This window comes from Melanerpes formicivorus, unplaced genomic scaffold (genome assembly GCF_026170545.1).
Source record: "Melanerpes formicivorus ecotype bairdi unplaced genomic scaffold, bMelFor1.0.p_v2 SCAF_16, whole genome shotgun sequence".
Lineage (NCBI taxonomy): Eukaryota > Metazoa > Chordata > Aves > Piciformes > Picidae > Melanerpes > Melanerpes formicivorus.
In genome coordinates this window covers 13,213,034-13,222,679 of record NW_027142368.1, presented here as the reverse complement: position 1 = coordinate 13,222,679, position 9,646 = coordinate 13,213,034, and positions in this window count along the sequence as shown.

The window sequence follows — 9,646 nt, the reverse complement described above, 5'->3', positions numbered from 1 at the left end:
GGTCGCGCCGATCCTTGCGAGCGCGGTCCTGGGCCCTCCCGCCAGCGGCCTCCTCACGCCCTGTGCCGAGGCAGGGCGCGCTGCCCTCCGCGCTGCAGCCCCAGCCAGGGCTCTCTGCTCTGGCCGCTCTCTCGGAGGCTGGAGGGACAGGCTCCCCGGGCCGGGCAGGCCGTCGCCCTGGCATCGCCCTGGGCTGCGGTGCCGGCGGTACCAGGCACGGGTAGCACACACACCACCCGCAGCGCTCCCGCGGCACTTCGGCACCTGCCTGGGCCCTTCTCCCCAGCCTCCCTGCGGCTTCCTCTCCATGCTCCTCTTCCTTGCCATAAAATGCTGGTTCTTGCACCTTTCCACCCTGTCTGATCTACCTTGACTCCTGGCCATCCTCTGTTTCCCCTTTTTTCCCTTTCCAGGGGCTTATCCCTCTAGCAACTGCTGCTGTAACTCCCCCTCACTGCCATCTATCTCAAGCCAGGCAGGTGCCCTGCAGCCCTTCTCCTTGCAGAGCTAGCCATGTTTTCCTGTCCCTGCTCCTGTGCCCCCCAGGAGCGTGTCCCTCCCACCTCACCTCCCCGTCCCCAGCCTCCTGCCAAGGTCATCCAGAGGCTGTACAAATGTTAGTGCTGGCACGGACGCGGGGCAAGGAACGTGTTCTGTGGGATACCAGAGACGGGACGCAGCAGCTCGGGCTCATTAAGGTGACCGTGGGACTACGTTCAGTCTGCTTGCACTTGAGGATTAATACTGAAGGATGCAGGAAGCTCCTATGCATGTAACACGAGCCTCTTCAAAAGTTTCACTTCATAGCAAAACCAGTACTTAAACAGTAGGTGATTAAGTAACCTGCTATTTACAGCCTGAGCAAAAGGCATGCTATTTATCACACCAAGAGGAATGGTGGGTTTTTTTACTTTATACAATGCAATACTTCTGCAGTCTTTGTGCAATAGATTGGTACCCTGTTTCTGAGGATAAAATGTATCTCAGCAGCCCTGAGATCCCACACAGGCAACCCCATTTATATCATCAGAGATGTGTGTGTAAATAGGGGGCAGCTCCTGGCCCATCAGCATCCGATGGGACTGAGATGGATGCTGCACTCTTTGTGTCATTTTCCATTCTGAAGGGGATTTCTGCATGAATGTAAGGAGCTGCAAATCTGCACTATCAGATCAGAGAGGCGTTGCAGCGCAATCTGTGGCAAGTAAGCCTCAATCAGGTCAAAGCAAACTGTTCTCTGTACAGCAAAAGCCCATGTGGCCACTGCCAGGGGCCTGAGTGCTGTTCTTAATGTTTTCAGTTAGAATACTTCACAGGGCAGTAACATTCTCATGAAGGAAGAAGAGAAGGACAAGCTTTCCCCTTTTCACAGTATCACAGTATCACTAAGGTTGGAAGAGACCTCAAAGATCATCGAGTCCAACCTGTCACCACAGACCTCATGACTAGACCATGGCACCAAGTGCCACGTCCAATCCCCTCTTGAACACCTCCAGTGATGGTGACTCCACCACCTCCCTGGGCAGCACATTCCAGTGACTAACGCCTCTCTCGGTGAAGAACTTTCTCCTCACCTCGAGTCTAAACCTCCCCTGGCGCAGCTCGAGACTGTGTCCCCTTGTTCTGAAGGGCAGCCAGGTGAACAAGACTGGGAAGAAACTTCACAGCTTTTCCCAAGCTGCAGATTTTTCCTGCTGCAATCGAGGAGGACCATCCCTAGCAGAACTAGCCCAAGGAAACAGAGGTATTTAGATGTCCCAGGATGCAGTTAATTTGATAGCGTAGAGGATTTCCAGAAGGACTTTCAGGACTTCAGTTCCTAATTACTTTTGAAAATCCTTCTGGGAGTTTGATTATGTCTTGGCATTTAAATACCTTAAAAAAAAGCCCTGAAGTAAAATCTCCTTGGTCCCTAGCCAAACTCCTTGCTTTCCTTGGCCTTTACGTAAGTGATGAGCCAGGCAGCGCAGTAGTTAGGGGCACATCTGCATTTGGGTATTGTTTCTGCTGCTCCAAAAGTGGAGATGATATTGGAGTGGATGCAGCTTTGCCTCCATTCTCTTTTTTTCTAGTGCAGTGTCTGTCTTCACTGTTTACCAGCTGAAGCTTGGCCTGGTCTCACAATCGAGGGATTTCTCTGTCACTGGGCTGTCTACGACTACCTGAAGGGGGGTCGTAGCCAGGAGGGAGTTGGTCTCTTCTCTCAAGCAACCAGCAGTAGAACAAGAGGACACAGTCTCAAGCTGCGCCAGGGGAAGTTTAGGCTGGAGGTGAGGAGAAAGTTCTTCACTGAGAGAGTGGTTGGCCATTGGAATGTGCTGCCCAGGGAGGTGGTGGAGTCACGATCCCTGGAGGCGTTCAAGAGGGGACTGGACGTGGCACTTGGTGCCATGGTCTAGTCATGAGGTCTGTGGTGACAGGTTGGGCTTGATGATCTTTGAAGTCTCTTCCAACCTTGGTGATTCTGTGATACTGATACAAGCATTCAAAGTCCTTTAACGCTTCAGGGTGAATTTTCATGCTCAAAGAAACCTCTCAGAAGTGAAGGGGGATCTGTGTGCACCTCCTGCCTTTCCCATCTGAAAGAGGCACTGGGGAGCTCAATCTCATTAGTTTTGCTTGAGAGGGGGTTGACCTTTTGTGATTGCCAGGCGGTTTGTTCCACAAGCCTTTAGAAACAGAGATTCTGAAGCCCTAACAGCAGATATGCTATTTCAGTGGATTAAAGAGATGCTCCTGTGACAAAGGGTTTACAACTTGAATAGGAGGTGACAATTTTTTGTTGTTATTTAATAGCAGATTAATTTCACCTGGGGCACAAGATTATTCATGGGATGATGTCCATTTTGCCACAATCACAGTAAGTGCTACATCCACAATAAGCAATCCCCTGTAAGTGAGAGACACCCTGCAGTATAAATGAGGGATGTGGGGAGAACAGAAACAGTTTACATAACAGAAATATTTTACATTGAATCTAAGCTAGGGCCAGAATTTGGATAGAGCAGAAATCTTGTACATTTTCCCTAAATGCAAGCTCTGATAGAACAGGGCCTGGCACAAATCCATTCCCCACTGTAGAAACAAGCAACAGATGAAGCAAACAGAAGGAACAGAGGATCGATGGCTTTGTAACAGGGTCAGATCTGTCTTGCTCTGGGCACACCATGAGTTTGGTGGGGTTCCCTTGCTGGTGGTGCTGTAGTCTCCTCTCCTGACCAGTACCATAGTATCATAGTATCACAGTATCAGTCAGGGTTGGAAGGGACCACAAGGATCATCTAGTTCCAACCCCCCTGCCATGGGCAGGGACACCCCACACTAGATCAGGCTGCCCAGAGCCTCATCCAGCCTGGGCTTAAACACCTCCAGGGACGGGACCTCAACCACCTCCCTGGACAACCCATTCCAAGGCTTCACCACTCTCATGGGGAAGAACTTCCTCCTCACATCTAGCCTGAATCTCCCCACCTCCAGCTTCATCCCATTCCCCCTAGTCCTATCACTACCTGAGATCCTGAGCAGTCCCTCCCCAGCCTTCCTGTAGGCCCCCTTCAGATACTGGAAGGCCACAATGAGGTCACCTCGGAGCCTTCTCTTCTGCAGACTGAACAGCCCCAACTCCTTCAGTCTGTCCTCACAGCAGAGCAGCTCCAGCCCTCTGATCATCCTCGTGGCCCTTCTCTGACACCTTCCAGCACCTCCACATCCCTCTTGGAATAGGGGCTCCAGAACTGGAGGCAGTACTCCAGGTGGGGTCTCCCCAGAGCTGAGCAGAGGGGGAGGATCACCTCCCTTGCCCTGCTGGCCACACTTCTCCTGATGCAGCCCAGGATCTGATTGGCTTTGCGGGCTGCAAGTGCACACTGAGAGCTCCTGTTGAGCTTCTTATCCACCAGCACCCCCAAGGCTCTCTCCTCAGGACTGCTTTCCAGCCAGTCACTGCCCAGCCTGGATTTCTGCCTGGGATTGCACAAGTACAGGCAAGAAAGATCTCCTGTGGCTCATCACAACATCTTGTTCTCTATCAAATGCAGGGATTTAACAAAAAATAGACTATATTTCTAATTTGGGGGGTGTGAGGTATTTTTAGCTCCCTATCAGTAGGCAAACAGAGAGCAGTAATTACAAGAGCATAAATTCATGGGGGTTGGGTGCAGCAAAACAGAGCATCAAGTACTTCTGTGCATGTTTGTGTTTGTAAGTGCTTCTGCTGGGCCCTGTTTCTGGTGTTTGGAGGGAAGAAACAGCAAGCGAGAGAAGCTCTATCTTCAGCCAGGCTGCTACAGAGCCATTCATCTTCTGGAGGACGCTGGCTTGTTCACTCTGCCGCACTTAACCCTGTGGCTCTGTGTGTGTGCAGTAGCTCTGTGGCTCGTGCTGGTGTAGTATTTCTTTTTTAAATGAACCACTTTACATTTCAATAATAGCTTGACCTTGTAACTTCCCCTCTCTGTATTTTTTCCCCACTGGTTTATTCTCCTGTAGGAGAAATGTCAGTCCGTGGGCTCCACCAGTCCCTCCCTTCCCAAAGCCCGGTGCTGGTGAGAGGCCTTGAGCACAGCCCTGTGAGGAGAGGCTGAGGAAGCTGGGATTGTTTAGCCTGGAGAAGAGGAGGCTCAGGGGTGACCTCATTGCTCTCTACAACTACCTTAAAGGTGGTTGTAGCCAGGAAAGGGTTGGTCTCTTCACCCAGGCAACCAGCACCAAAACAAGGGGACACAGTCTCAAGCTGTGCCAGGGGAAGTTTAGGCTTGAGGTGAAGAGAAAGTTCTTCACAGAGTCATTGGTCATTGGAATGTGCTGCCCAGGGAGGTGGTGGAGTCACCATCCCTGGAGGTGTTCAAGAGGGGATTGGATATGGCACTTGGTGCCATGGTCTAGTCATGAGGTCTGTGGTGACAGGTTGGACTCGATGATCTTTGAGGTCTCTTCCAACCTTAGTGATACTGTGAGACTGTGATACGTGAGGAGCACTCAGAACTCTACCGTGTTAAACAGTTCAACCACATCCAGAAAAGGCAGGCTTCTCCCAAACCTGATTGCCTTTGCAGTGCAAGGGTGTGTGGATATTGACATGACTTGGAATATATGGGTGTTTATAGGAAAATCTTGGGACAACCATCAAGCTCTGCTTTTTCAGCTCTTCCTTACAGGAGCTTATGCTCCTGAGTCATCTCCTTGCTTGCTGTCCCAAGCACAATGCACCCAGATCCTGGGACAGCAGTGTTCCTGTCCTCTGCAGGACACATCCAGAGTGCCTTTCTGTGTGGCCATGTCCAGCTCTCTTTAGGCCTGTCTGTGGTTGGCACACTGGGCATCTAACTAGTTCCTGACACTTTTCGTGGCAAGCACTCCGGTGTTTCCCCCTGCACGTGAGGACATGCTGCTCTGTTTACTTTCTGTACAGATTGATTTCCTGATGCCTAGAGAAACTCAAAGAGTGCTTTGGCTTCCTGCATGATTGCAATTCCTATAATGATAATAAAGTATTAAATGTAGACTGCAGGATTGACATCTCAGTGAAATAAAGGGGAGGACACTGCAAACTCACCCCTCCGGAGAGCACTTTTCCAGGCTATTTACTGAGCCAGAAAGGCAACTCATCATCTGGTTAGAGGCTTTGAATTTAGAAGTTTTCTTCCCAGGCATCAAATCAATTTGCTGTTTGGGATTAATAAATGCTGCATGTGTGCATGTCTGTGCATGTGCAGGGAAGGGTTACTGTGTGTAGAGCTGAGCAGGATCCAGAGGGCAGGTCCTCTGTGGGACTTCACTTCTTTGTGATTGGTTCCTAACAAGGCACTAAAGCAAACAGAATGGAATGGAATGGAATGGAATGGAATAGAATAGAATAGACCAGGTTGGAAGAGACCTTCAAGATCATCACGTCCAACACCTCAACCAATCCAACCCACCTAAACAACTAACCCATGGCACCAAGCACCCCATCAAGTCTCCTCCTGAACACCTCCAATGATGGTGACTGCACCACCTCCCCAGGCAGCCCATTCCAATGGGCAATCACTCTCTCTGTGTAGAACTTCTTCCTAACATCCAGCCTAAACCTCCCCTGGCGCAGCCTGAGACTGTGTCCTCTTGTTCTGGTGCTGGCTGCCTGGGAGAAGAGACCATCATCCGCCTGTCTACAACTTCCCTTCAGGTAGTTGTAGAGAGTAATAAGGTCACCCCTGAGCCTCCTCTTCTCCAGGCTAAGCAGCCCCAGCTCCCTCAGCCTCACCACATAGGGCTTGTGTTCCAAACCCCTCACCAACTTTGTTGCCCTTCTCTGGACTCATTCCAGCAAGTCAACCTCCTTCCTAAACTGAGGGTCCCAGAGTTGGACATAGGTTAAAATGCTGGAAAAGTATTAACAGGGAAGGAACAAATACTTTCCTTTTTCTGAAATTCTCTGCCCCACAGTATGGAAGCAAATCACAAAATCTAAAATGTTTGCAGCTTATAGAAAGCTCCTACAGTGAGCAGGGGGCATCTTCAACTAGCTCAGGTGACTCTAAGCCCTGTCCATCTTGCCTTTGAACACTTCTGATCATGGGACAACCACAGCTTCTCCAGACAACCTGTTTGTAACCACCTGCATCATTAAAAAGTGTCTTCCATATAGCCAGTCTAAGTCCTTCCTCTTCAGCTTAAAACAAACTCTTTAACCTCACTTTTCAGCCCAACATACCTGTAGAAGACCTTCTTAGTCTTCTTTGCATCCCTTGCCCCATTCATCTCCAGCTGAGCCTTAGCTTTGCTCATTCCATCCCTGTACATCCAGGCGGCATCTTTTATTCTCCCCAGGATACATGTCACAGGTCCCATTGCCTGTGCATTGACTTCCTAAACTTCAGTTTGACCTAGAGCTCCTTACTCTGCTGTGCTGGTCCCCTGCCTTCCTTTCCTGCTTCCACATGGAAATCAACAGGTCTTGTGCTCTAAGATGAATCTTCTTAAAGAGCTGCCAGCTCTGTTCAGCTCTGTCATCCCTGAGGGCTGTTCCTTACAGATCCCATTCACTAATGCAGTTTGTTCTCCTAAAACTCAGGGTCCTGTCTCTGCTCTTCATTAGCCCATATCCCTCCAGACTCTGAATTCCACCAGGGCACGACCACTGCAGCCTAGGCTGCAGCCAGCCTTGTCCTCTCTGATTAGCTCATCTGTGTTGGTAAGCAGCAGGTCTCGTAATGCTTCTCTTCTGGTTGGATTGTCCGTCACCTGCATTGCGAAATCATTCTCCACACACTCCAAGAGTCTTCTGGATTGCTTACAGCTTGCTGTGCTGCTTTTCCAGGAGGTATCAGTGGGGTTGGAGTGTCCCAGCAGGATCAGAGCACGCAAGCACAATCAACAGGTTCCCCTCGCTCAGGTGGCCTGCAGTGAACACCAACCACAACGTTTCCTTTGTTGGCTTGGCCCTCATTAATTACTCACAAACTCTCAACCTGTTCACCACTGCTTTTCAAAGACAGTTCTGTGCAGGGGCTCCCCTGCCCCTCTGTCCTTACCTGTCCCTTCTGAACACTTGGCTGCAGAGCTCCAGTTGTGTGATTGATGCCACCACATTTCAGTGATAACAGCCAGATTGTAGCTGCACACTGGCTTCAAACTCCTCCCATTTGACACCCAGCAGTTCTGATGCAGTTCCAATTTCTGTTCTTCACGTGGCTGCCCCAGTTCCCAAGTTAGAAACCCACCAAGAAGAGCTCTCATTTATCCAAGTGATCAATTCACTAGTCATTTAATTATATATTTCTCTACAACCAGGAGGTGTAAATAGCTGGGGTGTTGCAACATGCATGAAGAGAGGTGAAGCATCAGCAATGATTTGTAGGGACAGAACATGACACAATGAAATAGTTAGATTACAAAAGAGAAGTTAAGTAGAGGAAATGCTTTGTCTATTTTCATGAAAGCAATCTAGCTGAGTTGTTTGTCATTGGAATGGGCTGCCCAGGGAGGTGGTGGAGTCACCGTCCCTGGAGGTGTTCAGGAGGGGATTGGATGTGGCACTTGGTGCCATGGTCTAGTCATGGGGTCTGTGTTGATAGGTTGGACTCGATGATCCTCGAGGTCTCTTCCAACCTTAGTGATACTGTGAGACTGTGATACTGTGAGCACCTGGCAGAAGAATTGCACTCATGATGAGTGATAACTTTTAAAGAGGAGAGTATCCCAGCCCTCCCCTTGGTGACTGGTTGATGAGACCAACTTTAAGCGGCATTTCAGGTTTTGGTGGGCTTGAGCCCATCATGAATGCATGGCAGCACACAGGATGAGGGCCAGGCAGAAGCTAGGAGGGCAGCAAGGAGCTAGCCTGGGAAAGGTGACTGGTGGTCAGTAGAGCTGTAGTCAGCTGGTGGTGTTTGTCTGAAGTTTTCAGGCATTACCAGTGGCTTGCAGTGGATGATCTCAGTACCTGTTTTCCACAGAGCATTTCCAGAAGTTCTGCTCTGGTCTGTGACACTCTCCAGTGGCCCACCCTATATTGCAGCATCCAAAGTCACTGACCACCTCAAAGCCTTGTCTGTGGGCAGTCTGACTTACTGCAAAAGCAGCCTGAGTCACTCACGAGTTCAGATGAAGTTTTTTTACCACTATGTTTATTTAAAGCCAGTCACTGTTACACTTCCCAGAGGACAGCACTGCCAGCACTGTCAGCAAGCAATACATTGATTTTAAATCAGCAAGACTGCCATTGATCTTAGCAGCTATTTATTGCACATGTTCCCAGCAGCCACTTTCTAATGGAATTTTAGCAATTCAGTAGGGTCACTTGAAGGTCTCGAGGAAGCGAGGGAGAATGTTGTCTCTTGCAGGAAGTACCTCCCTAAGACAATGCCTTCACTCACCAGCATCAGACAGGGCTGCACTCCTTCAGTTTTGGTGGATCCTAATGATGAATTTTCAAGACATACATAGATCTTGCTTTACTCAGCATGTCCTGGCAGTATGCACACAGCTTCACCTCCATCTTATTAACTCCCTGAGCTGCTGGTTGCTGGAGGCTGGGAATATACCAAGCAAATATATCCAACCTCTTCTGGAACTCTGCAGTAGTTAGCTGCTGTCAGCCTTAGGACCAACCCTTGGCTTGGTGCAGTACAACCAGCACCAGAACAAGATGACACAGTCTCAAGCTGCACCAGAGGAGGTTTAAGCTGAATGTTAGGAAGAAGTTCTTCACAGAAGGAGAGATTGGCCACTGGAATGTGCTGCCCAGGGAGGTGGTGGAGTCACCATCACTGGAGGTGTTTAGGAAGAGCTTGGATGAGGCACTTGGTGCCATGGTTTAGTTGATTAGATGGTGTTGGGTGATAGGTTGGACTCAATGATCTCAAAGGTCTTTTCCAACCTGGATTCTCCTCTCCTCTCCTCTCCTCTCCTCTCCTCTCCTCTCCTCTCCTCTCCTCTCCTCTCCTCTCCTCTCCTCTCCTCTCCTCTCCTCTCCTCTCCTCTCCTCTCCTCTCCTCTCCTCTCCTCTCCTCTCCTCTCCTCTCCTCTCCTCTCCTCTCCTCTCCTCTCCTCTCCTCGAGTCTCCTCGAGTCTCCTCTCCTCTCCTCGAGTCTCCTCGAGTCTCCTCTCCTCTCCTCGAGTCTCCTCTCCTCTCCTCGAGTCTCCTCTCCCCTCCCCTCCCCTCCCC